The sequence below is a fragment of the Schistocerca gregaria genome, chromosome 3, assembly GCF_023897955.1.
Source record: "Schistocerca gregaria isolate iqSchGreg1 chromosome 3, iqSchGreg1.2, whole genome shotgun sequence".
Taxonomy (NCBI): Eukaryota; Metazoa; Arthropoda; class Insecta; order Orthoptera; family Acrididae; genus Schistocerca; species Schistocerca gregaria.
The window spans coordinates 905,715,060-905,742,784 of record NC_064922.1 but is presented as its reverse complement, the minus strand read 5'-3'; the positions used below and the strand labels follow the sequence as shown (position 1 = coordinate 905,742,784).

The 27,725-nt window shown below is 43.9% G+C and overlaps 1 protein-coding gene and 1 pseudogene across 1 annotated transcript in view; one reads left to right on the top strand and one right to left on the bottom strand.

Moving 5' to 3' along the window:
* Positions 1-27,725, top strand: part of LOC126355669 (frizzled-5-like) — a 1,025,468-nt gene that overhangs the window by 283,469 nt on the left and 714,274 nt on the right. The gene's annotated exons all lie outside the window — the stretch shown is intronic.
* Positions 23,966-24,083, bottom strand: LOC126356603 (5S ribosomal RNA; annotated as a pseudogene).

The following is a 27,725-nucleotide window of genomic DNA, read 5'->3' as shown; positions in this document are numbered from 1 at the left end:
TTCAATTTCAGCACATTATTCGGATGTTTCTGCGAAAAGTTTCAGCGCCTCCATTAACAAGCGTTACATCATTGGCCTCCTTTTCGCAACAGCTTTTGAGTGCCATTTAACAAAGTATATCGTTCCATTTTTAAAAAAATGTACTTGCTTTGCTGTCTTGTTTGATATCAGAATTAAGTGAATTCAAGAAATAGAAAAAATTAACGTGTACCAATGCGTACTAACATTTGCTGAAAACCACGTTCACGAAGTAATAGGAAATGTCACGTCTTCCGCGACTCCTCCTGAATAAGCGCATGTCCTAAAAAAATGCTTCAGTTATATCAGGTATAAATTATAAACTTTATTCAGCATCACGGGTACAAAACATAGAAGTAAGCCTCAAGAAGTGACAACTGTTCCTTATATCGGACAGGAAGATGTCTGTGAAAATTTCATGAAACAGTTCTTCTCAGATTCGTAAATGATATCCATTTACCGTATCAGCAACCCGTAAAAGATCTCAGCATAGTTTTCAATGAACAGCTAAACTACGAAGAACAGACTGTTACAGTTCCGGGAATTCTGTCTCTTGTCAACATGTAATTCATAAATTTTAAAGACTTTCCACGTAAAACTAAAAACTAGTCAGTCATTCATCCTACCGAATCCTTACTGTTATGATCGAGACTAAAGAGGCACGAGTCGTGAAAACTTTATTGTTATTGTTCATATTACGAAAATGAAATATTAACTTTCATATTCGGTAATAACAGCATAGTACAATTCAAAATACTTGACATGTCTGTGTTGGATGCAACTGCGCTATAAAGTTTATTATTACTATAATTGTTACTACTACACTTCTTCTTTCATCATACTTTGGGGTACGTTAAATCAATCAATTTTTCATGTTCTGTGCCTTTCTTGTAGCCCAGAATTGTTTAATTCTTTCTGATCTTGTTTTCCTTTCTCCTTCAGGAATTTGGATGGAGAGTTTGGTTTTCATTTTTGGAACCTCTCTTCTTGTCTTTGGTTTTTCGCTGTTTTATCCGTGGAAATATTTTCTGTGTTTTGGAGTTCTTTGCCCGCATCTCGTGATCGTGCGGTAGCGTTCTCGCTTCCCACGCCCGGGTTCCCGGGTTCGATTCCCGGCGGGGTCAGGGATTTTCTCTGCCTCGTGATGGCTGGGTGTTGTGTGATGTCCTTAGGTCAGTTTGGTTTAAGTAGTTCTAAGTTCCAGGGGACTGATGACCATAGATGTTAAGTCCCATAGTGCTCAGAGCCATTTGGAGTTCTTTTACGTCTTCCTCCGTTTCCTTAAACCAATTTGGTTGGTTTTTTGTCGGGGAATGAGTCAATTTTTTTATTATTCTATTTGGGTTTATATTGAGGATGAGTCCATAAAAATCAATTCTTCTTTTCATCATTGGGTCTCAAAGTTCTCGGTAGTTTGGTAAAGGGTTTCATTTTGATGTCAATTAGGTGAATTAGTTTGTTGTTGTAGACTCTACGGTCGAGGATTTTTCTTAATACCTTCCTTTCTTACGTCTTACAATCGGATCTTGTTTGGTGATGGACAATGTTTCGGCTGCATAGAGGGCTTCCGGTTTGATGACTGTATGGTAATGCCTTATTTGCATTTTACATGACAGGGACTTTTTGTTATGTGTTTATTATGAGTTGGAAGGCCTGTTTAACTTTACTTCTTCTAGGTTCCATTGCCTTTTTCTTGAGAGGATTCCAGCTGATCTATTCTCCTGGACAATTGAATTTTTTGACAATCTCAATTGATTGTTCTCCCATAATACGTTTTGGTAGGTTTTTATGTTTGTCATTATCTTGGTCTTTTCATAGGCGATTACTGTTATTATTATTATTATTTACTATTATTATTATCATCATTATTACCTATAGGTTGTGTGCTGTGCATATTGCAGTGTTAGCTCTCCAGTGAAGTCAGGTTATATGTAACAGAGAAACCGAAACCCTCACTCTGTCAGGTGAAATAAATACTTATAACAAATAAAATAACTTGCAGTTGGGGAACTGATTGTACTCATTGTACGAGAAACATAGTAACTGGCGCTTCCAGTCATAAATATTCGTATTTTTAGTATAGTATATGATGCATTTCGACCTCTGTGGATTTATTGTTAGTACTAGTTAGATTCTTACACAAGTTATGATGTTATTGAGAAAGGTGACATAGAAATGTTATTCAATCAGTTCAATCAGAAAGCAATAAAGGAAACTGAGAAATCTGGAAAGTGAGACAAAAATTCTTCCAGTGTTGACAAACGACATGGAGTACCATTTGAAAGGAGTGGATAGTAATTAAGGTTGTAAGAGGATCATCGTTAAAATTAGACAGTGGTAATGGAGTGTAGTCGAATTAAGACAGATATTGCATCAGATTATGTGGAGGCTTGATAAGGGATGAGAAAAGTGTATGTGCGAAGTATAAGAATACACTGCTTAGCAGTAGCACAGATGTAGACGTTTGTAGCAATCTCAAATAATGAAACTTGTGGAAATGAACTGCGAAATGCTGATGGCGTCAATAAAGAAATTTAATATTTAAATACAAGAAATATAACACGTTTGGAAAATACACGTGAGGCGCCTGATCATTGTCGACGAGAGAGGGGAAGACTTCCCGTGCATAGCTATACGAGGTAAGTCGGAAATGTTTCCAATCTGAAACTGCTTATTTAACTGGAGCCAGATAAGACTTCAGATTAGCTTGCTGCTTGTGTTAGATAAGACGAACGGAACGGAAATTTATTGGTGGGATCACGAGCAACCGATTTGTAAGTGCTTCGTACAGGCGAATAAAAAAAACAACAGTCAGCTGACTGGACCCTCTGAAATAATCGGTTGGACAGAAGAAGAACGACGTGTTGCGTTTCATACAGTTGTCATAGAAAGGATTTATACGTTAGTAGACCCGGAAGAAGGCCACTGTAACCTTGGTCGAAACGTTGCTTTCACCAGTAATAGTTTTTTGCAATATGTCGCGGTAGCGTACCAGAAAACTTGTAGTTCATTATTCAGCGTGTCTGGGAAAGAAAAAATGCCTAATGAAGCTTGTGCAACGCAGAGGTTTCTTGATTAACGAATAGGTGGCACAGCTTTCGACACATACAGCGAATTTACGATCTGTAACAGACATTGCAGCCACATTAGCTTCTACAAAACACATTGTGCTTCTTGTTAAGGTATTTTGTCTTCAGTAAAGCAGATACTGCTGGAGATTTGCACGTGCTCGAAGTAGTCCGGCAACAAAATAAAAAGTTCCCATTACTTGGAAGCTTAAGCCACTATATATGTGAACATTTTAGGTCAGCCTTTATCGTGACTGTTATTGACATTAAATGAAACAACAAGTTTACTGTTAGCAGTCAATGTTTATTCATCTCCACGATGAGTTTCAAAGGTTTAAATCTCTATCATCAGGCGTATTTACATTAGTTAGTATGGCATTTGTTTGTGCGTGTGGCACTGTCTGTTGGAGAAAACAAAACACTATGTCGGAACATGGTTTTGTGTTTCTTTTGGCAAAAAATTAAACGGATATCTAACGGTGAACATAAAATAATTAAAATAGAGTACCTCCAGTGGTCACAGGTTCCTTTCGCTGTCGTAACACATCACATGTATACTGTCAGACTTTGTAAACAAATATGGCGTCTGGAAATTATTGGGTGCAAGGATCGTATAGCAGAAGAGAAAAACATTATCGCAAAGTAGAAACAATGTACATCGTAAGAGCAGCAACATTATTACAGAATAATTTAATAAGAGTTTGGAAGCGTTTGTTTTGAGTTGTCGGGTTCATGCATAGGAATAAATACTTCAGGTGATATGTTGTCGCTGTTATGGTCTTCATTCTTGAGACTGGTTTGATGCAGCTCTCCATGCTACTCTATCCTGTGTAAGCTTCTTCATTTCCCAGTACCTACTGCAACCTACATCCTTCTGAATCTGCTTAGTGTATTCATCTCTTGGTCGCTCTCTACGATTTTTACCCTCCACGCTGCTCTCCAGTACTAAATTGGTGATCCCTTGATGCCTCACAACATGTCCTACCAACCGATCCCTACCAATCAGCGATCATAAAGCGGTTTGTGCATCGATGATTTCAGCCGTAAATAGAAATATTAAAAAAGGTAGGAAGATTTCTCTGTTTAGCAAAAGTGACAAAAAGCAGATTACAGAGTACAAAGTTTTGTCTCAAGTGCAGATAGTGTTGAGGATCAGTGGACAAAGTTCAAAACCATGGTACAATATGCGTTAGATGAGTATGTGCCAAGCAAGATCGTAAGAGATGGGAAAGAGCCACCGTGGTACAACAACCGAGTTAGAAAACTGCTGCGGAAGCAAAGGGAACTTCACAGCAAACATAAACATAGCCAAAGCCTTGCAGACAAACAAAAATTACGCGAAGCGAAATGCAGTGTGAGGAGGGCTATGCGAGAGGCTTTCAATGAATTCGAAAGTAAAGTTCTATGTACTGACTTGGCAGAAAATCCTAAGAAATTTTGGTCCTATGTCAAAGCGGTAGGTGGATCAAAACAAAATGTCCAGACACTCTGTGACCAAAATGGTACTGAAACAGAGGATGACAGACTAAAGGCCGAATTACTAAATGTCTTCTTCCAAAGCTGTTTCACAGAGGAAGACTGCACTGTGCTTCCTTCTCTAGATTGTCGCACAGTTGACAAAATGGTAGATATCGAAGTAGACGACAGAGGGATAGAGAAACAATTAAAATCGCTCAAAAGAGGAAAGGCCGCTGGTCCTGATGGAATACCATTTCGATTTTACACAGAGTACGCGAAGGAACTTGCCCCCCTTCTTGCAGCGGTGTACCGTAGGTCTCTAGAAGAGCGAAGCGTTCAAAAGGATTGGAAAAGGGCACAGGTCATCCCCGTTTTCAAGAAGGGACGTTGAACAGATGTGCAGAACTATAGACCTATATCTCTAACGTCGATCAGTTGTAGAATTTTGGAACACGTATTATGTTCGAGTATAATGTCTTTTCTGGAGACTAGAAATCTACTCTGTAGGAATCAGCATGGGTTTCGAAAAAGACGGTCGTGTGAAACCCAGCTCGCGCTATTCGTCCACGAGACTCAGAGGGCCTTAGACACGGGTTCACAGGTAGATGCCGTGCTTCTAGACTTCCGCAAGGCGTTTGACACAGTTCCCCACAGTCGTTTAATGAACAAAGTAAGAGCATACGGACTATCAGATAAATTGTGTGATTGGATTGAGGAGTTCCTAGATAACAGAACGCAGCATGTCATTCTCAATGGAGAGAAGTCTTCCGAAGTAAGAGTGATTTCAGGTGTGCCGCAGGGGAGTGTCATAGGACCGTTGCTATTCACAATATACATAAATGACCTGGTGGATGACATCGGAAGTTCACTGAGGCTTTTTGCACATGATGCTGTGGTGTATCGAGAGGTTGCAACAATGGAAAATTGTACTGAAATGCAGGAGGATCTGCAGCGAATTGACGCATAGTGCACGGAATGGCAATTGAATCTCGATGTAGACAAGTGTAATGTGATGCGAATACATAGAAAGATAGGTCCCTTATCATTTAGCTACAAAATAGCAGGTCAGCAACTGGAAGCAGTTAATTCCATAAATTATCTGGGAGTACTCATTAGGAGTGATTTAAAATGGAATGATCATATAAAGTTGATCGTCGGTAAAGCAGATGCCAGACTGAGATTCATTGGAAGAATCCTAAGGAAATGCAATCCGACAACAAAGGAAGTAGGTTACAGTACACTTGTTCGCCCAATGCTTGAATACTGCTCAGCAGTGTGGGATCCGCATCAGGTAGGGTTGATAGAAGAGATAGAGAAGATCCAACGGAGAGCAGCGCGCTTCGTTACAGGATCATTTAGTAATTGGGAAAGGGTTACGGAGATGATAGATAAACTCCAGTGGAAGACTCTGCAGGAGAGACGCTCAGTAGCTCGGTACGGGCTTTTGTTAAAGTTTCGAGAACATACCTTCACCGAAGAGTCAAGCAGTATATTGCTCCCTTCTACGTATATCTCGCGAAGAGACCATGAAGATAAAATCAGAAAGATTAGAGCCCACACAGAAGCATACCGACAATCCTTCTTTCCACGTACAATACGAGACTGGAATAGAAGGGAGAACCGATAGAGGTACTCAGGGTACCCTCCGCCACACACCGTCAGGTGGCTTGCGGAGTATGGATGTAGATGTAGATGTAGATGTAGTCAAGTTGTGCCACAAACTTCTGTTCTCCCCAATCCCATTCAATACTTCCTCATTAGTTATGTCATCTACCCATCTAATCTTCAGCATTCTTCTGTGGCACCGCATTTCAAAAGCTTCTATTCTTTTCTTGCCCAAACTATTTATCGTCCATGTTTCACTTCCATACATGGCTACACTCCGTACAAATACTTTCAGAAACGCATTCCTGACACCTAAACCTATACTCGATGCAACAAATTTCTCTTCTTCAGAAACTCTTTCATTGCCATTGCCAGTCTACATTTTATATCCTCTCTACTTCGACCATCATAAGTTATTTTGTTCCCCAAATAGCAAAAATCCTTTACTACTTTAAGTGTCTCATTCCCTAATCTTATTCCCTCAGCATCACCCGACTTAATTCGACTACATTCCATTATTCTTGTTTTGCTTTTGTTGATGTTCATCCTATATCCTACTTTCAAGACACTATCCATTCCGTTCAGCTGCTCTTCCAAGTCCTTTCCTGTGTCTGACAGAATTGCAATGTCATCGGCGAACCTCAAAGTTTTTATTTCTTCTCCATGGATTTTAATACCTACTCCAAACTTTTCTTTTGTTTCCTTTATTGCTTGCTCAATATACAGATTGAATAACATTGGGGAAAGGCTACAACCCTGTCTCACTCCCTTCCCAAACACTGCTTCCCTTTCATGTCCCTCGACTCTTATTACTGCCATCTGGTCTCTGTACAAATTGTAAATAGCCTTTCGCTCTCTGTATTTTACCCCTGCTACCTTTAGAATTTGAAAGAGAGTATTCCAGTCAACCTTGTCAAAAGTTTTCTCTCAGTCAACAAATGCTAGAAAAGTAGGTTTGCCCTTCCTTAATCTAGCTTCTAAGATAATTCGTAGGGTCAGTATTGCCTCACGTGATCCAACATTTCTACGGAATCCAAACTGATCTTCCCCGATGTCGGCTTCTACCAATTTTTCCATTCGTCTGTAAAGAATTCGTGTTAGTATTTTGCAGCTGTGACTTATTAAACTGATAGTTCGGTAATTTTCACATCTGTCAACACTTGCTTTCTTTGAGCTTGGAATTATTATATTCTTCTTGAAGTCTGAGGGTACTTCGCCTTTCTCAGACATCTTCCTCACCAGATGGTAGAGTTTTGTCTGGACTGGCTCAACCAAGACCGTCAGTATTTCTAATGGAATGTTGTCTACTCCGGGGGCCTTGTTTCGGCTCAGGTCTTTCAGTGCTCTGTCAAACTCTTCACGCAGTATCGTATCTCCCATTTCATCTTCATCTACATCCTCTTCCATTTCCGTAATTTTGTCCTCAAGTACATCGCCCTTGTATAGGCCCTCTATATACTCCTTCCATCTTTCTGCTTTCCCTTCTTTGCTTAGAACTGGGTTTCCATCAAATATCTTGATATTCATGCATGTGGTTCTCCTTTCTCCACAGGTCTCTTTAATTTTCTTGTAGCCAGTATCTGTCTTACCCCTGGTGAGACAAGCCTCTACATCCTTACATTTGTCCTCTAGTCATCCCTGTTTAGCCATTTTGTACTTCTTGTCGATCTCATTTTTGAGACGTTTGTATTCCTTCTTGCCTGCTTCATTTACTGCATTTTTATATTTTCTCCTTTCATCAACTAAATTCAATATTTCTTCTGTTACCCAAGGATTTCTATTAGTCCTTATCTTTTTACCTACTTGATCCTCTGCTGCCTTCACTACTTCATCCCTCAGAACTATCCATTCTTCTTCTACTGTATTTCTTTCCCCCATTCCTGGCAATTGTTCCCTTATGCTCTCCCTGAAACTCTGTACAATCTGTGGTTCTTTCAGTTTATCCAGGTCTCATCTCCTTAAATTAGCATTTTTTTGTAGTTTCTTCAGTTTTAATCTACAGTTCATAACCAATAGATTGTGGTCGGATTCCACATCTGCCCCTGGAATTGTCTTACAATTTAAAACCTGGATTCTAAATCTCTGTCTTACCATTATATAATGTATCTGAGACGTTCCAGTACCTCCAGGCTTCTTCCATGTATACAACCTTCTTTTATGATTCTTGAACCAAGTTTAAGTTGTGCTCTGTGCAAAATTTCTTTTATTTCGTCATACATTTCTTCAATTCCTTCGTCATCTGCAGAGCTAGTTGGTCAATCATCCAGACTGTTGCCCCTGCAACTACTGAAAAGGCTGCTGCCCCTCTTCAGGAACCACACGTTTGTCTCGCCTCTCAACAGATACCCCTCCGTTGTGGTTGTACCTACGTTACACACAAGCCACCCCACCAACGGCAAGGTCCATGGTTCATTGGGGGGATCAGCTCGTATATAAATCCGATTTTGACAAGGCAGACTAGACAGTGCCACACACACACAAATGTCATACTAACAAATGTATATTCACCTGATGGAGATTTAAACCTTTGAAACGCGTCGTGGGGATAAATAAATAGACTTGTAAGAGTAAACTAGTTGTTTCATTTAACATTACATATGTGCTTGTAATAACATGGTTTATTTTCAGTATCTCCAAGCTACAGAATATTCTTCTTACGAAAGCGTCTCACCTATTTTGTGTGCTTTTGTTGGAAATGGCGTCATCTAATAGGCAGGAAACGGAAGAATGTGGCACAGTGTTTCTGAAATCATGAAAGAGGCCATTTTGTGTTCGATTGCATATAGGAAGAAGGTACTACTAGTTGTGACACTGTCGTCGACAACGAGGTCACTGCATATTGTGCGCAACCTGCGATAGAGCAAGGGTTGAAGATGAAATGGGCCGTTGTTCCTTAGAGAACCACTATTTTGCTAAACCACGAAAGAACGTGTCTGGATAGTCGACCAGGGATCTGAACACTAAATGCGAGTGCGGTGCCTTAATCAGTGCGTCACTTAAGTCTGTATCGATTGGTGTTTCAAAATTATTGAGTAACGAGATTTCGAGTAGTAACGAAATTTATTCAGATGATTAGGCCTATTAGTGATTTTACATGTTGGGGTATCATATAACAGGTCTTTTTATTTTTACTTATTGCAACATGTTACGTATCAAATATTACATCCCAGCCGCCCACTCAAAAAATAACATTAGGTAATTAAGTCGCAGATAAAGCTCTGGGTCAATATGCTACCAGTTTGCTATTCTGGAATAAAGAGAACATTGTATCGTCCGGTGCGGCTTACGTATGGTCACTGCTGCAAAGTAGTTACGTAAGTTCATCTTATTGCTTTTTTATTAAACTCCTTGTTTAAGTCCGTGTTTGCTTAAATAATAAATGCATTTGAGTATTTCTTCATGAACAAAATGCACTTTCGCCGTTTTCTATACATTTCTTTCTTGAGTCCAGCTCCAGACTCCAGTTGGCTCCCATCTCCGAGTGCAGACCGAGCTGCCGACTTCGGCGCCCGCCACAGCCCTCTGCATCCCGCACTGACTATTGATGTGCTGCATATCTGACTTCAGGGAGATGTGCTGCCTTCAAAGCGAAGCACGTGACTGCCTCTCCTCTCGCGCTGACCATGTTTCTGAGTGGTACCAGCAGCGTTGAAAATGTACCAGACAGAGCTTGCTATCGACGCGATAGAAACAGAGCAGCGCTAACCTGGCCGGCTGGATGAGGCAGGAAACTACCCTGTATTCGAGAGGGCTAAAGACCCCTTACAGCTAGCAGCGCTGTTGCCAGCTTTCAACTGCAAAGCGCATACGACTGTAGCCGGAAACAATAGCCGTCTATAGAGCTGTGGCAACTCCGAGCCGTTGTCGTAGAGATGTTTACAAAATCGTATTACGTGACTGGTTGCGGTAGGCGCGTCGAAGTTGCCGTGCTGAGCCCACAGAGCGTGTCGGGGATCTTCCTACACTGTCTCGACTACAAGTGAGCCACAAATTACAAATTCACGACACAATAACAAAAGTAATAAAGAATTAAAAACAGCTTATCTTTTGCAGCAACTGACTACTGTGGCGGTGCTGAGGTGGACACTGGTTTACACATGATGATGATCTTAATGTGGATGTTGTTACTTTTTCTCATGATGATGATGTCAATAGTTCTATCACATGAGGTCCAGGTGGTGATGTGTGTGTGTGTGTATGTGTGTGGGTGTGCGTGTGCAGACAAGACATCACAGACAGCCGAAGAAAGATTGTCTCCTTGTTGGTTGTGGTTGGGTAAGGTAGAGGTAGAGGATGATGTGTTGGCTGGAGGCAGTGGAGGCTGCTGAGTGTGGTAGTAACATGTAAGAACTTTAGAGACGTTGCGGGAATACATATGGCTCTGAGCACTATGGGACTCAACTGCTGTGGTCATTAGTCCCCTAGAACTTAGAACTACTTAAACCTAACCAACCTAAGGAGATCACACACATCCATGCCCGAGGCAGGATTCGATCCTGCGACCGTAGCAGCAGCGTGGTTTCGGACTGCGCCTAGAACCGCTCGTCCACAGCGGCCGGCTAACCCGCTTCCAATTGTGGTATTTCGACAGTAGGTTATTGAGGGGTAAGCTGCGATAAAGTGTCAGTCAGTCATTGAAATGATTGCCAGAGGAGGGTTGACACACGTGTTGCTACATCCGCCTTTATTGGCCGGTTCGCGCGTGCGGAATTTTGCATCGTTGAGTGCAGCGTCGGCCTCCCCTAGGCGACAGCGGTTGCAGCTGTGCTGCCGTTTGTGAGGGGAGGGTACAGAGGGAATGCGGGGGTGGCTACAGAGGGGTTGGTACCCCGGGGTCGCCAGTCTGACTGATACCAGCAGGGGGTGAGAGAGCGGCGGCGTTGCGATGTCTCGCGTTATCGCGGCCCTGCGCCCTCGCCTCACGCCTCGCCCGCCATCATCGGCCACCTAAACGACCAATTATCCTGACAGCCGCCAGCCTGTCTTGTGCGATAGGCCAGGCGCCGGCGCCTGTGGTGCTGATCGGCATATTTCTTACAGTCTAGCGCACAACCAGAGGCCGTGGAGCTGTGCGAACCGTCTAAAGGTGCAGTTACAAGGGCCACGCTGCACGGCAATGCGTGGCCGCAAAAGTGTTGCCGCCGACATTGCTGCAATGTTACTGCAATAGACGGCTATACTGCGATATGACGATTAGGTCCCACACTCAGAGAAGTGTAGGGGACGATGCGGGAGATCCGCACCGCCGACTAGGCAAGGTCATAGCGGAGGTGGTTTGCCATTGCCTTCCTCCGACCGTAATGGGGAATAAATGATGATGGTAAAGACGACACATCAACAGCCAGCCATCTCGAGGCAGGGAAAATCCCTGACCCAGCCGGGAATCGAACCCGGGTCTCCCTGGCCTTGTTTTAGCTGCTGTTGTTCCTTCGCGTTTCCACTTCATAACCACATCACCATCAGTGACGTTAGGCAGATACAGAAGTGTTGAAATGTCCCTGAAGGACCTGTCACTCAAGTAACATCCAATAGTAATCCACGTTCCAAGTCACTGACTCGTCCTCACGGACCAGTCGCTGTTACCGCTTTTCTACTGACGACACAGTACTCCCTGCCTCCTTTTGTACTGACTGGTCGGCCTCTCGTGATGCCAAGTAATCATTTTGGTGTTGTGTACGGGTGCTCGGATACCTTTGATCACGTAATGTAATGTTACTCCGTCCCAAATAGGTAATAACAGTGACTTATAACAATAACGGTCCTAATTATCGATGGTACGTGATGCAAATAGGTGAGGCCACAAGACGGTACAGCCGGCCACAGCCCAGAGCGGGCGCCAGGAAGGTAAAGCGGCAGACCGCCGGCCACACACTGCCGGCACCTGGCAGCGTTTTGGACACGCGTGCTGCCACAGCCGTGGCCCGCCAACAGTTCTCTACACGCCGCGCCACCTCGCATGTTGGGAAGCCACGTGTTGCGTATCTCGGCACGGTATTCCACCAGGGGCGCGTGCGGGCGTCCAAAGACCTGTTTATGGTGGCTCCAGTTTTATCTCCACGGCTACAGTTATTTCTGCTTTCGGCAGAAATAACTCCGGCAGAAACATTGCCAAAAGGAGGCGCCTCCCGATTGCGTCACCACCGATGTTCCTCAGCAGTTGTACACAGCATTCAAATACATTGGAGCAACTATGTGACGCGATATAAAGTCGAATAACACGTAACATTATGTACGAGATTCTCCTTCATTGCTAGGTGTTTTGGCGCCTATATCCGATACACGTACCCGATGTTCCAAAGATCCGGGGTTAAAACTCATTCGTATCTCACAGGATACTAAAATAAGCTAACACATTTCAAATGAACACCATTCTTACGGGATGATGAGAAATTGGGTCCCGTTATTTGATGTGGTGCAACTCGAGATCCCAGGTTGTTAAGAATTGTTGCTGTAGATCTAAGATGAGTGTGTGCTTTTCAACACTCCAGGCGTGACAGTTATAAAGGCCATCACGGTGGAAAGCTGCCTCATCCATGAAAGCAAGCTGCCGTGATATGCTAGACAATATGAGACGTGTCACTAAGTAATGTAACACATTTTTTTACTCGGCCAGTTTCGGTTGAAAAAATGTCATCTTTGATGTAAGACGTCGTGGAATATTCCCGCTTCAGCTCCTATAGTTTCGTGAAGCTCCGGCAGTTGGCGGCGCTGTACGTAGCCTCCAAAATGGCGTCTATAGCGGAGGTACGTTCCAAGTAGACAGCTCTCATGAGGTTTCTTTTGGCGGAAAACCAGAGCATCTCGAATATTCATAGCCACTTGCGGAATGTCTACGTAGACCTGGCAGTGAACAAAAGCACGATCCCACCAAGGTCGCGCAAAACTGTCTAATCTCCGGCGAACCGGTCTGTCGCACCCAGCCATTGTGGCTCTTGGAGCTTGGAACTTCAACATGTTCGTCGCCACAAAAATGCAAACGAACTTCTGCTTCTGCGTGGCAACGCAAGCCCTCGCAAGTCTTCGCACCCGTGAGGAGCTCACAAAACGTCCTCATCCACCCTACAGTCCAGGCCTTCGCGTCTTCCGATATTCATTTGTTTGACACAATGAAAGAGGCATTCAGCGGGAGTCAATACGTGGATGATGGAGACGTTATTGATGCACCAACATGTTGGCTCCGACGTCGACCACTAGAGTTGTAACATGCGGTCATATATACCCTCCAGGTAAGGTGGCATAAGGCCGTCAGACTGAATAGGGTTTTGTAGCAAAAAGAGTGGGGAGTAATATGGCGTATTTGAATCGTAAATAAAACCAATCTGCTTTCTTAAAAAAAAAGCGGTTGCATTGCTTATTGAACTAGTTGATCACTCCTAGAAAAAACGGAGATTCATTATTTGGAAAGGCCGGCAGTGGCTGATTACGTCAGTGTCGACAGACAAGGTATCACGTCACAGAACTTAAAAACTTAACAACATGAATGGGCGATGCTAATCATTAGTGAATCCTGGATTCGATGGGACAAATTATAGAGGAAAAAGGTCACATCTCTTTGTGTCATAGTATGACACGAAATACGCACGTTACTGTAGCATGTGGAAAGCCAGAACTGTGATATCGATAGCTACGATGCCACAGCGTAGGTGCCCGTTCTTAAGTTGGGACTAAGAGAGCGGAAGGTCTTCGCCGACGCCCTCTACCGCTCTACTCGCCGAGTTCATCAAGAGCAGACGGCCGGGACACTTCGCTTCAGCTTCGCTTGGTATAGAGACTTTGCACTACTTACGACGGGTCTAAGGCTTCGCACCTACATGCTCATCTGTACAAAGTTATGTATGCCTCTGTATATATTCATGCACCAGCAAACCCCATTTACTTACTTGCAGTACCGACATGTTTTACCTCACCTGCTCCTACTCGCTTCCTTCATTCGGCGAAACTTTAAGTTTTCAGGAGAAGACCCACGCGCCGCTTTCCAGGCGGGATACAGAAAGAGCGACGTGATGACGTGCTCAAAACACTATAAAAAATATTACGACGACAAGTTACGTGTGATAAAGTCAGTACTGATGTACAAAGCCAGAATCGTCGTAAGCAAAAACACGTACAATTTACCAGAACCAAATTTCAGGTTAAGAACGCGAGGTAACAGCGACATTTACAAATCAGCACACTGAGGCATCAATAGCAGGACAGAAACTGGTAATCCAGCAACCGGACCGGTATTTACTAGCTGACACCCACGTGTGACAAAGCTGCCGCAGCAAGCGAAACTGTCTGCTGCACAAATACGATCTCCGCCACAGTATGGGTCGGTTTCCACATCGCTGGAGTGCTAAAATATTAGAATCTCTTCCTGAAGCCGCTGCGCTATAGTCATGTACTGACCCCGTAGACTTCCTGTTATCAGATTGGTCTTGCAAAATTCTCCACAAAGCGATTAATGACGACGGTACTACAGTTGGAAACATGAGGAGATATTATCATGAATACTGGAAAGACGGCTGAGTGAGCCAAGATAGCTCACATACTTTTATTTTATCTTTTATTAGGCTTTCTGAAAGCCTACCACTGGAAAGACAACGATTTCATTGGCTGTAAAATAACATTGGCTTCTGTCACTCTGATTTTAGTTTATTTTCCGCACCATACTTTTCGGGAATTAGTTGTATCAAGTGCTGTTTTCGTGTACCACGACGTTTTTAGGGGTAATTGCAATGCGTGAACTGCTGCGTTATTCTCTTAACAATAAAATTTCTTGTTTTACAATTATGTAGGGAGTCACACATATTATGCTTCACTTACATATTCACGTGTTCGTGGAATTTTACCACTTTTATCAGATATTCTTAATACATTATGGCTTAGACGTTGAATTTACAATGCACTGATTTCTTTTTATGTTAAGTTATTTTGGTTACATGCAACAGCATGCACATGTAATTCCACAAAAATTGGAGATTTCTCACATATGCACTAAAATCACTATTTCAAGCCGCCTGTTCTTAATTACATCAAAAGTTTTCAATCGATTTAGAAACATCTAAAGTAGCAGTATTTCTCCCAGTCGTATACAGTGAATGTAATTGTATCTGGCTTATTTCTGTAACAAAGCTGACGTCTCTTAATAATGTGTAGTGTGAAAGTTTTTAAATATTCCCTTAAGGATAGTGATCTATATAAAAGGAACTAACACATTTGAATACTCTTTTCATCTCTATATCTGACGGACAGGTTGAGCAGCAATTTGCGATTGTTTGTCGGCCATGCCGTAGTGCGCTGGAAAGTGTCGCCGTTGAGTGAATGTAGGAGGATACAGGACAGCAGATTTTCTGTTTGATGTGGTGATTGGCAGCTCGCTCTAAATAGTGGAAAATCTAAGTGAGACAGATGAGTAGGGAAAACAATGCTGTAGTGTTCGAACACAGTATTGGCGGTCTGCTGCTTGACAGTCACGTCTATTAAGTATCAAGACGTAACGTTGGAAAGTGACATGAAATGAAACGCACCCGTAGGATCCGTTGAAGGCAAGGCGAATACTCAAATTCTGTTTACTGAAGGAATTCTAGGAAAGCAGACCGCGTATAGAACACTTATGCCGTCCATTCTTGTACTGCTACAGTGTTTGGAGTCCCCACCAGTTCAATTTAAGGAAGATATCCAAGCAATTCAGAGGCTTTCTGTAAAGTTTCTGGCCGGTAACTGCAAGCAGCCCGCAAGTATTACGGGGTGCTCCGTGAAACTAAATGGGAATCCCTGAAGGGAGGAAGACTTTCTTTACTCGAAAGTGAACTTTTCAAGAAAATTTAGAGAGTCGGAATCCTACCGCCACCAACATGCATCTCACGTAAGGATCGAGAAGAAAATAAAAAATCCGGATTTCTACGGAAACATATCGACAGTCGTTTTTCCCTCGCTCTGTTAGTTGATGAAAGAGTAAACGGAATTATTAAGAGAGGCACAGGATACCCTCCGCCATGCATTGGATGGTGGTTTGCAGAGTATCTATGTATATCCTGATGTATATCTAGTTCCACAAGGCACTAAATGATCGAAAGTATCCGGCCACGCATATGTAATGCGGAATTGACGTTAGATTCACATGAGGACCACCTTCCTATCTGCCCCCCCCCCCCCCCCCCCCAAGTATAAAGGGAGGCGGATACCAGAATGATTTGTGTGCGATTGCAGGCTTTCTCAGTGTATTTCAGTAATGAAATCTTTACGGGTTATCAGCCGAGTGGTGTCGTCTTCTTGTCGCCAGAGATACGCAATGAATACACAACCCATTGAAACGTTGCAACTAGAAGACGACGCCACTCGGCTGATAACCCGTAAAGATTTCATACCAGAATGAGTTGATCAGGAGAGTTCAGTGATTTCGAACGTGGACTAAACATTGGATGTAACAAATGCCTCAGAGACATTTGAGTGTTTCTGAGGCAGCTCAGGTCGGCTGTTGGTGATGTGACCGAAGTGGAAACGCGAAGAAACAACCAGAACTAAACCAAGAGCAGGCGGACACATGTACTGATGTACATGAAGCATCGATCATTGCGGAGGGTGGCTGTAAATTAATGGAAGGAGTCACTCGCGAATTCCAAAGTGCTACCAGCAGTCCAGCTAGCATAATGACAGAGTGTGGGGAATTGAAAAGAATGGGGCACGATGATGAAGCAGCTGCTCGTGAGCCACACATTTTTGTGGGCAGTGCTGAGCGGCACTTGAAGTGATGTGAAGAAAGACGCCACTGGACGGTGGATGACTGGAAACGAATCATGCTACACCATGTATCAGTCCGATGGAAGATTTGGGTTTCGTGAATACACGTTGAATATTACCTGTCATCATGTCTAGTGCTAACAGTGAAGGACGGAAAGGGGGATCAGGGTGTTGTTCCGTTTAAGAAAACGCTAAATGCGTAAGAATATAAACACATCTTACAGCATTGCGTAAGTAGGGAAATAATTTAGGTACGATTATTGTATCAGCATGTCAATGTACCCTGTGAAAGCAGCACCTGTGAGGCAAGTTTGTTCACCGTAACATTCAAATGGCTCAAATGGCTCTGAGGACTATGGGACTTAACATCTCAGGTCATCAGTCCCCTAGAACTTAGAACTACTTAAATCTAACAAACCTAAGGACATCACACAACACCCAGTCATCACGTCACCGCAACATTCTTGAAATGGATTGGCATGGCCAGACTCACGAACAGAACCCAGTGGAAAAGCTTCGGATTGTGTTACGGCGTCGACTTCGCCCCAGACCCACATTCCAAATCCCTACCTTCTCTGGTTTCGACTCTTGGGAAGAATACGCTACCATTCCTCGAGAGACATTCAGACATCTCATAGTGCCCCAGCAAAGTTCCAGACGTCATAATGTCAAAGGATGGACACGCCCTATGTTAATGTCCACTAATAGGTGTCTGGATACTTCTGATCAGTCAGTTGGTATGTTACTGAGTTAGAGTTCCCCTGTTCTGTATTTATCTTTCGTAAAATGAACTCTATTTTCACTAATAGACATATAATAACAAGATTACCAAGTCATTTTGTTTTACATATATTTCAGCCAGGACTAACTTGTGATCGTTTTTAAAATGCTTAAATGTGTGTGAATTCCTAAGGGACCAAACTCCTGAGTTCATCGATCCCTACACTTATGCACTACTTAAACTACACTACTGGTTCAAATGCCTCTGAGCACTGTGGGAGTTAACTTCTGAGGTCAGCAGTGCCCTAGAACTTAGAACTGCTTAAACCTAACTGACCTATGGACATCACAAAAATCCATCTACACTAGTGGCATTAAAATTGCTACACAAAGAAGAAATGCAGATGATCAACGGGTATTCATTGGACAAATATATTATACTAGAACTGACATGGGATTACATTTTCACGCACTTTGGGTGCATAGATCGTGAGAAATCAGTACCCAGAACAACCACCACTGGCCGTAATAACGGCTTTGCTACGCCTGGCAATTGAATCAAACAGAGCTTGGATGGCGTGTGCAGGTACAGCTGCCCATGTAGCTTCAACACGATACCACAGTTCATCAAGAGTAGTGACTGGCGTATTGTGACGAGCCAGTTGCTCGGCCACCATTTTCAATTGGTGAGAGATATAGACAATGTGCTGGCCAGGGCAGCAGTCGAACATTTTCTGTACCCAGAAAGGCCCATACAGGACCTGCAAAATGCGGTCGTGCATTACCGTGCTGAAATATAGGGTTTCGCAGGGATGGAATGAATGGTAGAGCCACGGGTCGTAACACATCTGAAATGTAACGTCCAGTGTTCAAAGTGCCGTCAATGTGAACAAGAGGTGACCGAGACGTGTAAGCAATGGCATCCCACAGCATCGCGCCGGGTGATACGCCAGTATGGCGATGACGAATACACGCTTCCAATGTGCGTTCACCGCGATATCGCCAAACACGGATGCGACCATCATGATGTTGTCAACAGAACCTGAATACATCCGAAAAAAATGACGTTTTGCCATTCGTGCACCCAGGTTCGCCGTTGAGTACACCTTCGCAGGCGCTCCTGTCTGTGATGCAGCGTCAAGGGTAACCACAGCCACGGTCTCCGAACTGATACTCCATGCTGCTACAAACGCCGTCGAACTGTTCGCGCAGAAGGTTGTTGTCTTGCGAACGTCTCCATCTGTTGACTCAGGGATCGAGACGTATCTGCACGATCCGTTACAGCCATGCGGATAAGATGCCTGTCATCTCGACTGCTAGTGACACGAGGCTGTTGGGATACAGCACGGCGTTCCGTATTACCCTCCTGAACCCACCGATTCCATATTCTGCTAAAAGTCACAGGATCTCGACCAACACAAGCAACAATGTAGCGATACGATAGACCGCAATCGCGATAGGCTACAATCCGAACTTTATCAAAGTCGGAAACGTGATGGTAGGCATTTCACCTCCTTACACGAGGCACCACAACAACGTTTCACCAGGCAACGCCGGTCAACTGCTGTTTGTGTATGAGAAATCGATTGGAAACTTTCCTCATGTCAGTACGTTGTAGGTGTCGCCGCCGGCGCCAACCTTGTGTGAATGCTTTGAAAAGCTAATCATTTGCATATCACAGCATCTTCTTCCTGTCGGTTAAATTTCGCGTCTGTAGCACGTCATCTTTGTGGTGTAGCAATTTTAATGGCCAGTAGTGTAACTTGAATTAACTTATGCTAAGAACAACTGACACACCCGTGCCCGTGGGAGGACTCGAACCTCCGACAGTAGAAGGATAGTTTTTATTAGGTGTAGGAAAGAGTCTCACAGATGGTCCTTGCCAGCCTGCGCGTCGGCGTTGGCGAGCTGACGGAGCTGTTGCGCCTCTGTTGGTGGTTGCTTCGAAGCGAGCGCGGCCGCCGGCGGAATGCGCTGCCGTGCTGTGGCCCAGGTATCGGCGGGGACGGCCCGAGTCAACAAGCGGCCATTATGGCGGGCATGTCGAACACGGTGTCGCTCAGCGCCCCGCTACCGTATCTGGCCGTGATAGCGGCGGAGCCGCCGCTCTGCGCCGATAACCGGCCGCAGCCGCTCACCTGGGACAAAAGAGCTCGTTAACCTCCGGCATTCTGCAGCCACTTCATTCCACCCCTCGCAGGTGGAACTTTCTGCACGCTGCGGCCGTCTCCACTTGCACCGGAGCGCTACATGTTTTATCCCGGTCGCCGACGCCGCTTGCGACGTGCGTGGCCGCTTACATACCTTTGGTACGCCTCGGATACTGGGAAGAAAAGCTGGAAGAGATGCCATATTACGTCTAGCGTGTGCCGATGCAGTTCTTGTCTTACCAGGCACTGGCGGAGCATCGTAGTGGCCGTCAAGCCCCGTAGTCTTAAAGACTTCAGTACAAGAAGTGACGATATGGTGTAGGAGCATATGCACACGGCGTGACAAAAAAGTGAAGCTCCCATTAGGAGGAGAAAAAGATGGAAACTTCATGTGTTGAAGAGGTGTGATACTATTCCAGTAAGTACAGTATTCAGTCAAAATTACAAAGAACTCGGCGGTATGAGCCCTCTTATCACTGTGGTGTTGTCCCTCTCCCCTCTGGCGTTGCCCTAATTGTGTTGGGAAGGGTGCCATAAAACAGTTCTACCCTCTCCCGAACCTAGCTGCCCCACAAGTGTTGTAGCTGTCCTAGATGCTCGGAATGGGACAGCGTTACTGTCCGAACTGATTCCACACACGTTCTATCAGGGCCAGGGACCTCGCTGTCCGTTGGAGTAGCTCCTCATCACACAGGCCACAGACATACGGCTCATGTGTGGAGGACCATTTTCCTGTCAAGAAGCGGTGCCACCATACTCTCACTTGAGAGATAATATAGTATGAGGTTGCAGGATGTCCATGGCGTACCTTTGTGTCGTCACAGTTCTTACAGTCACCTAGAGCCGTCACCTGCAGTCATTTACTTATGGCTTCCTACATCATGATGCCAGAGGAAACATCGCTGCGCTTGTCCATAAACTTGTAAGACTGAGACTTCTCAAAGGTTGTCAACGAACTCGCCGATTATGATCATTTGAGCAGCTCAGAACCACAATTCATCTCTGAACTCAATGTGACACCATTCATCAACAGTTCATGCTTTCCTGTCAGGGCACCTCTCCAAACGCAGCCGGTTGTGTTGTGGTCTTGACGGCATTTACCAATGCGACGGTAATTGCCCAGTACGGCTGTTGTAATATCCGACAAGTAGTGCACAATGACAGTGTCGTAGTGATTGCGTTACTTGTTTCCAAATGGCGTGTGCGCAGTACGGTGATGCTCAGTTGTGGTCCTCAGAAGTGGTTGACTGCAACACTGACGACCTCACGTTCCCAAGCTGTCCAACACAGCGCCGCTGTCACATCCGAGTCCCCACAAATGTGTGTACAGCACGATCCGACCAGCTGGACGAATCTCCATTTGCTATTTTCAAACTATGTATATATATATATTTCGTATGGCTTGAAGATACAGTGTGTTTTTACAAAATGCAGTGTACAATTATTTTCATATTTACAACTATATACAGGTTTTTCAAACTGTCAGCTTCAGATAACGTTGGGACAGTCTTCACCATGATCACGTCCCCTTCACAATGATCACTCAACGTCTGATGCTGTTCAAGCCCCTTATACAATTTCCAGTCACATAATATGACCACCTGTCAAAAGCCTTAGTATCTACATTTTGCAGTGTGGACAGGCACTAAGAGTCAATGAGCTTCTCGAAGTCATGCCGACTGCAGTGCCTTGACCAGCTCCTCTTTGTTTCTCGGTTTAGGATGTAGCACGTAAAGCCTGATCGAGGCGGCGCCACAGTTTCTCGATTTGATTTCAATCAGGGAAGTCCGGTGGCCTGGGTAATACGGTAAACTCATCCTGATGCTCTTAGAACCATGCACGTACACTTAGAGCTGTGTGGCACCTTAACTGTTGTCCTGGTAGTGCCATCGTGCCCAGTAAAACAAAGGATAGGTCCATATTTGTGTTAGTCCACTCTACCTTCCAGAATAACGACATCACTCAGGGACAGCCACGAATACATTCCCAAGGCCATAACGCTCCCTTCTCCGGCGAGGATCTTCCGACATTTGTTGCTGGAACATACATGCCAACGGCCATCCTTCCGATGGAGCATAAAATGTGATTCGTGTGAAAAGGCCACCTATCGTCACTCCAGTTGTTGTATTGATATGCAAAGTCCCGACGTCGTCGGCGATTAACGGCAGTCAGCACGGCTGCATGGACCAAGCGCCTGCTGTGGAGACTCATGTGCAGCAACGTTCGCTCAACAGTCGTTGAGCCGTTGGTAGCCCCTCGGTTCATCTGGCCGGTCACTTGCTCAACAGCTGCACGTCTATTGGCCCGTACACACGTCCGCAGACGGCGTTCACCCCTGCCATCTATGGCTTGTGGTGCACCACACCTACTTTGGCACAGAGCAGCACCAATAGCAGACAATCTGACAGTGCTGCCAACATTAGGCGTCCTGTCATCTGATTTGGGTAAACTAGATATTATTTCATTACAGTTGAACATTCGCCGTTCAGTACAACGTATTACTCAGTTAACCACCGAATCAGCCACACGATCGGTGGAGATACTCCATATGATCGTATCTCGTTTATTACTTGACAACACGATACAGCGCGATACATCCTTGCAGAAATTGACGAAGACCGAATGTACCTGTTTACAAAAATGGTTCAAATGGCTCTAAGCATCATGGGACTTAACATCTGAGGTCATCAGTCCCCTAGACTTAGAATTACTTAAACCTAACTAACCTAAGGATAGCACACACATCCATGCCCGAGACAGGATTCGAACCTGCGACCGTAGCAGCAGCGCGGTTCTGGACTGAAGCACCTACAACCACTCGGCCACTGCGGCCGGCTATACATGCGTGATTCTGGACTACAGTAGACGACGATCCAGCGGTATTCAGTCGTACAACACGATACACTTCTTGCTCTTTTTAGTGTTTTGTAACGTTAGTAATGCGTTTTTTCTAATTGAGAGTTGATTTCTTTATTTCGATATTTACGAGCCCATGTATATTTGTCTTTCTTTATTATGAAAGTGCACCCAAAATTAAGTGTTCAAAATTTAACAAAATGCAATTAGTATTATTATGTAACATATTCTACTTAGGTATTACATGAAAATCGATATATATTGTACTCTACGAGTAGTCGATGTAAAGCTTATGTATCTTTGGTTTGTTTTCTCTGGCTAGTAGTCGTAGTGGAGAGATGGTTGTGATCTGTGACGGAGAGAAGTCGGGAAGAACCATATAAAATTCAGTCTAACTAGTTTTTTTTATTTTAAACAACTTATATTCAATACCTGATGACGTCGTTTCGACTAAAAAACTCAGATCCAGTCTTGGTGATTTTACAGACGGAAGATATTACACCACAGTACTGACAGCGAGAAGAAGATTAACATTTTGCTCGTAAACACTTTCAATACCCAGGGAACCTCTCGGGGAAATCATATTCCGTTTATTTTCAGGACAATGGCCGAGGCAGCATTCGAACCTGCGACCGTAGCAGCAACGCGGTTCCGGACTGAAGCGCCTAGAACCCCAGCGGCCGGTTACCCGTTTACCTTACTCTACCATCTCCAAGACATCGTGTGTGAATAAACGAAGTTGTGATCTACACGAGGGATTCTGAATTTAAGTCGAGACTTCAAAATGTCATGAGGAATATGTGTCCGTAAGAAAACATTATACGAAATGCACATGAATGTCAGGAACCTACATGGCGGTACTACCCGTTTTCTATTCACTATGCGCTTTCCTCTTTTCTTTCTAACTGGAACAGGATTACGTAAATTGAATCGTTCCGAGAGATAAACGCCATTGTACCTGTATCGACCAGTTTTCGATCGAGTTATACTCGTTGGGCTGGTGCTGTGTCTTCGTTTGATCAAAGATTTCGCGCTGCGAAAGTATGTAAATCAGAACAATATTTATATGAGGACACAAATACTGATAAGAGTACGTCAACTGAGGAATACATCGGGCGTAATCAATCAGTGTTAGTGCCATACTACTCGAAATTTGGATTTGGCGGGCACAGGTCTGTTTTAGCACTCCGTCTTCAGGCCACAAGTGGCCCATCGGGACCATCCTCAGTTGAGGATGCGGATAGGAGGACCGTGTGCTCAGCACACCGCTCTCCCTGTCGTTATGATGGTTTTCTTTGACCGGAGCCGCTACTATTCGGTCGAGTAGCTCCACAATTGGCAACACGAGGGTGAGTGCACCCCGAAAAATGGCAACAGCACATGGCGACCAGGATGGTCACCGATCCAAGTGCCGACCACGCCCGACAGCGCTTAACTTCGGTGATCTGACGGGAACCGGTGTATCCACTGCGGCAAGGCCGTTGCCACATGTCTGTTTTGCATATAATTAAATTCGTTGATGAATTGGATTGGTTGAGCCGGCGTCAATATTGTTGTATACACAAACGTATTGCAGCCGGCTGTACCGTACTCTAAGAGTTATGAGTATTTAACTAATTTTGTGTACAACCTATTTGATACAGCTTATGAAGCATTGATTTCGCCCGTCTCCGTGTTGTAGACACTGAGTTACAAATTAAACATTGCCCATTTATTAAGAACGGACACCTGGAATAGGGTGAGGACATGTATCATGATGGTGCCTTTTAGCGCCCGTACCAACATTTTATGAGACGAATGTGGATTATGACAGGATAATAAAACTTCAACAACAAGAAAAATACAAAAAAGCCATGAACACACACACACACACACACACACACACACACACGAATACGAAAAATCACGTCACACATTTAGCCAGATCTAAAAAATAAGATAAGGAAGATGAAATACTTTGGAGCCGATAAAATAGAATCTCCGATTTATAACAGAATTTTTGTGTTCTACGAAAAAAAAATAATTTATTGCTGAAACAATCTCACAAAGAAAATTTTCCGTAAACTTCTTATCGTGGAATAAGATTGGCGTCGTAATTTTCGACTCCGGTGTTTCTGGATCAAGATTTGCTGTTGAAATATAGGTTCCCTCCTCCGTCATCCCTGAATACTTGTATCGCCATCACGGATACGCTTTACGAATCACTGGCTTTGCAGCAGAATATCATGATGCACGGTAACAAGAGCTCGCTTTATGCAAACCCAAAAGCCTGTAAATTTTTATGTAGTAAAATGTTGATTGCCATAAAAATACCATCCCTTGCCTGGGACTAGTTAATTGCCCTTGGTTCATTAATTACTTCGAACGACTCTGTCTGTATGGCTACGTGAGCTGGTTGAATATCACACAGTCATCAGACTAAAGTTACTCAACGATTCCTCTGAAACAGCAACTGCTCATACTAATCAAAGTAGCGTACACAGGAATGCCCTGCAGTAAAGGGCGCCTGCTGGATCCTACGTGGAAGGTTAGGCAGCAATATTGTGCCTGTATCAGCTCCAGAGTAGCAATATGGGCAGGTCGCTTTTTTGAGTTTGTCCTGCAAAAGAATTTATGAATAAAGAAAGCCTGGTGAAAAACGCATACTTTCTCAATGAGTTCCAACTCATAAGCTGTGATGAAGAGAACGTACAAAATTCTGTTCGCGTGGGAGAAACCAGTAAAAAATTGCAGCAGGGTTTTGCTAGGCACAGAGCGTTTACCAGCGCACTGCAACGCTTCGCGGCGACAGTGACCTCGGTGGCGTACGGAGCCTGCCAGAGGCTCATCCATCACGGTGAGTGTCCCCGCAGAAGTCCTCTTGTTCCACCACGAAAAACCGTTGGCCTTTCTTCAGCGGCTGGCTTCAGAGAATCTTCTATAGTGCCTCCTCGCAAGTTGCCAATACGATCGGTCTTGTTGCCCGGTACGGTCGATTTTGCAGGAGGTCACTCGTATATTATTTCTATTTCCTTCGCCGAGTTAGAACTTAACGCCTCTTTCTCGTTTCTTGTCCCAAGAGGCGGCCATTGCGACACGCGAACGAGAGCCATGTGTCGCCAAATGTGCGCCTCTGTCATCCCTCTCGCTCGCGTCATTCACGTTTTAAAGAAAACATTGTGCTATACATGAACATAGAAAATTGAAGTACTGATTTTTAAAATTAATTTTACGAGGAGGCCAGAAAAAGGTACTGTGCAATAGACGCACAAAAGAAAAAAATCGTGTATGTGCTTAGCCGTTATTACAAATAAAATGAAGGAGATATCACAGAACACGAAAATATCAGAAGTGCAAGGCCCATGTGACCGAAAAAGGGATTGACAGTAGCGCTCCGAGTGACCTGGCAGTGAACTTCGAATTCGACAAAATATGGCCCGATAATCTGTATTCTTGCTTTGAGAAATACTGGTACTAGATACTAATATCTTTTATTTATACTTCAAGAGTAGTCTGGTGGTAAAGTGTGTTTATTTGTAAAATCCAATAGCGCACTTTCGACTGTGTTGCTGTTATTAAATAGAAATTATGTTGCTTGTTATGTTCTTGTTTGTACTGTCCACACAAATGAAGTTGACACTCGGTGTGGTGGCTGATGGGAGGGACAATGCCTTTACGGAAGCTCCCATCAGCCACTGCGCTGAGTGTCAACTAAGTCTGATGGTCAGCATTACACTGTTTGAACTGCCTTGTTAAGATGCTACTTGCATTCTGTTTAATTTTTGCTCTCATCCGTAACATTGTGCGCGGTAAATGATTCCATACTTGTTTTTGTTGCATATGAAACAGAAACTGGTTTCTTCGCTTGGTGTCCTGTGCACTCATGTCTATTTGTTACTACTTACTGCTTGATTTAAATGCATAGTAGGTATATTGATTTTATTGTAATTTCAGTTTCTTCCCATCCGTTTTTCGTACTCTCGTGTTTAGCAGAGGGCAGTGAACTTTTCATTGACTTCTCGTGAAATGTATTTTTTGTAGTACCCGTTAATAACGTGTGAAAACATTTGCGTAACTACTGCCGCATTTTTAACATTTGCAGGGAAGAATGCTCTAGCCACCAAGACTATAAGGCATGCTCATCTACATTTATACTCTGCAAGCCACTGTGGAATGCGTGCCACTCACTGGCAAGGAGTAACATCATTGAAAGCAGAATTACATTCTCGTTCTGTGACAAGATTTAAGATTTAATAAAAGTGAATACCAATGCTTTCAAAACATGATAACATGGAGTTCTCCATTAAACGCAAGAAAGTACGGAAAATGCATGCAAACAGAAATAAAGTGCAATAAAAACAGTACACTTGACATGCAATTAAAACGAATAGTTCAGTCACAACTTGTAAGGAGTAACGTATACATACAAAACCATGTGACGAACCAGCTTATCTTTGTATGAAACAAAACGATATATGAAATCATTTACCCCATTCAATATTATGGATGCGAGCACAACTCAATCAAAATACGAGCAATATACACTCAATGCAGTTCAAAAATGGCGTAATCAGAAACACAATGTGGTGAAGCCATCTTCTATTAACTACGAAACTAAAACGAACGTGGAAGACAAAAAATCGCACAATAAGAAAGCGAGATGATGGATTGATACACGTGCAGCGCTCCAAGTGGCCTAGCAGCGAACCAAGATCGTGTTATTGGAAATCTCTCCATACGTTTCACCCACTTGGTAAATATAAACACAAGAGGAAAGTTTTCCTCTCTCTGTCATACTGCTACCATCTACTACCCGCCGACCAATCAGGTGCTATGGTGGAAGTGATACACGAAAGTAGCAGCGTTCCAGGGACGTTCACTCTTAAATGTTGCATTCTTTCATTTGCAGCAACGTACATACCGGGTAGTAACAGTGCCACAGCTGCAAGGTCGTTGACGCCGTCGGCAGTGGAACACATAAGATAGTAGGAACGAAGCCTTCGGGGCCACACACATTGTACATAACGTTTAATGGCGTCGTTTCTTCGTTTACGTTTGTCTAAGAGCAAATGGAACTAACTTCGTGTTCATTTGCCGCCGTTACCATAAAATTTCAAGTAAGTTCCTAATTTTCAGTTTCTTCATTTTG